This window comes from Orycteropus afer, unplaced genomic scaffold (genome assembly GCF_000298275.1).
Source record: "Orycteropus afer afer isolate SDZICR_OR568_19922 unplaced genomic scaffold, OryAfe1.0 scaffold00484, whole genome shotgun sequence".
Lineage (NCBI taxonomy): Eukaryota > Metazoa > Chordata > Mammalia > Tubulidentata > Orycteropodidae > Orycteropus > Orycteropus afer.
The window spans coordinates 511,899-514,364 of record NW_006922071.1 but is presented as its reverse complement, the minus strand read 5'-3'; the positions used below and the strand labels follow the sequence as shown (position 1 = coordinate 514,364).

Sequence of the window (2,466 nt, the reverse complement as noted above, 5' to 3'; positions counted from 1 at the left end):
TAATGGTCAGATGAGGTCTTGTGGGACCCCCAAGATCATGGCTCTGGGATACCCTTTGGGCCTGGCATAGGACTCACTCCCAGGATCTGGCTCTCAGCCCAACAGTAGAAAGAATTACATGCAGAACACCCAGCCCACCTATGCATCCACCTACTCTATGGAAATACACCCTTTGGAGCAATCAGCCATGGGGCACCATGGCTTATTATTTATTTATTTATTTATAAATTTTCCTTCAAAGGCAAGATTTTTTAATCAGATCCTAGACAATTTAAACAGAAATTTAAATTTGTGGTTTATTTCATAATCCCAGACTGAATCTGCTTTTCCCTTTCTAAACAGTCCACTATGAAATATTCCTTAGAAGAAATTACACAAAATCCCCAAAATTCTTTCTCTAGCAGTTGCTGCTAATAAACTGGAACTTTATATCCCATGTCCAAGAAAGATGTGCAAATGAGATACTTCTTTCTTCACCCTTATCTGGAGTCCCTGGAAGTCTTATTTCCCTTTTGGGGATGAATTCAGGAACAGTTCAAGATACCTATGGTGAACATGGGACCAATACTTGAGCACAGCTGTGACAGCATCCTTATGGGTATCAAAGTGCACATCAGCTTCTCCAGTGGCCTTCCCACTGGAACTGTATTCCATGGTGATTCTAACAGGTTTCAGTGGAGCAAAAATAATAATAATAATAATAATGTCTTGGGCATTAGCTTGGGAAGGCAGTTCCCTCATGTGAACAAAATGTAGTGAAGGCATAGTTCCAAACTCAACAGTCTCTGGTATCTATCCTGACATCTTAGGCAATTCTGCTTCCTTCTTACTGTCAAAAGCTGCCATGAGTTGAATATCCTCATTTATTTCATGCTCTTCGAAGACCTTTTCTGGCTCAGTTACATACTTAGCAGTAGGAGAAGATGCCATTTCTTCCCCTTACAAGAACCAAGATGTGTTCAAACTTCATTTCTTCTGCTTGGAAAGATCTCTATGTATTGGTTACCCATTTCTTCTCTGTGTTTCAACAGCCCTTCGTTGGCCATCTCTGGTTCTTCAAACTGCACATAGGCTTCAGCTGTTTTTCTTCTCTCTCTGTAGTCCATGACAAAAGTAATGTCTACTATAGTCAGTCATGCAAAGATGTCTACAATGTCCTTCTCATTGCTACTATAAGGAAGTCCTCTCACCACAGGTGAAGATTTGACCTGCAGGCTCTTTATTAAGGCATCCACATGTTTGTGGTTTATTTCATATACTTCTACATACCGTTGACCCATGTACATGTGGTGCCTTTATAAGGCTTTCTGAACATCCTGCTCTGATTCCATTTTAATTAAGGCATCACTTCTTCACTTCCCATCTCTGTTTATGAGGAAATGTATTCCAGTCTCACCACTGGGGATTCTGCAATCTGAGAAAAAGTGAAGGGCATCCTCCACGGTGCATGACCAAGGCAATCCTTGAGCTGGAATGAGAAAAGCATCCCCTTCCTCTCCTAACTTGGAAGGAGCCAGCTCATACTCAGAGAGTCAGCAGGACCTGCCACAGCTCCAGATGCTGCAGATGGTGTTACAGGGCTCCCTGTGGCCCACTGTGAACCAGGGTCCCCTGGAGGTGGGCCAGGTGTTTTGGGTGGAGCTCCCAGAAGACAGCAAGCTCTTCAGGCATCATAATAAGCTGAGTCTCTGCTTCGAGGACTTCTGCAAAAAGTGCGAGGATACACTGCGGTAGAACAAGGCCTCAATCAGGCCAGACCAAATGGAGGAGCACCGCGAGCTGGAGCACTACGACCGCGGCCTGGGGGAGGCCCTCCAGCCCCTGCACACGACGACCGCCCCAGCTGCTGCTCCAGCGCTTGGCCTCAGGAACTCCTTGAACAGAACAAGTTTCTGTAAAGCAGACCTCTTGTCTCTCTGTCCCCAACTGTGTGCACTGATGCATCCCACCTTTTTTTTTTTTAATTTAAAATGGTTTTTATAAACAAAAAATAAAAAATAATAAAAAGAAAAAAGAAAGAACAAACCAACAACAAAAAAACAGCCTCTGGTATCTTTGGTCATGGACTACAGAGGGAGAAGAGAGAAGAAAAACGTGTGAAGCCTATGTGCAGAGATGGCCAACCAAGCGCTGTTGAAACACAGAGAAGAAACGGGCAACAAATACATAGAGATATTTCCAAGCAGAAGAAATGAAGTTCGAACACATGTTGGTTCTCATAAGGGAAAGAAAATGGCATCTTCTCCTACTGCTAAGTATATAACTCAGCCAGAAAAGGCTTTGAAGAGCATGAAATAAATAAGGATATTCCACCCATGGCAGCTTTTGACAGTGAGAATTGCCTAAGGAGATATCAGGAAAAATACCAGAGACTGTTAATTTTGCAATTACACCATCACTACATTTTGCTCACATGCGAGGACTGACTTTCCAGAATTACTGTTATTTGTTTTTTCTTTTTATAAA

The 2,466-nt window shown here is 42.8% G+C and overlaps 1 pseudogene; it reads right to left on the bottom strand.

The window, feature by feature from the left end:
- Window positions 1-501: 501 nt before the first annotated feature.
- Window positions 502-1,944, bottom strand: LOC103209174 (annotated as a pseudogene).
- Window positions 1,945-2,466: the final 522 nt, after the last annotated feature.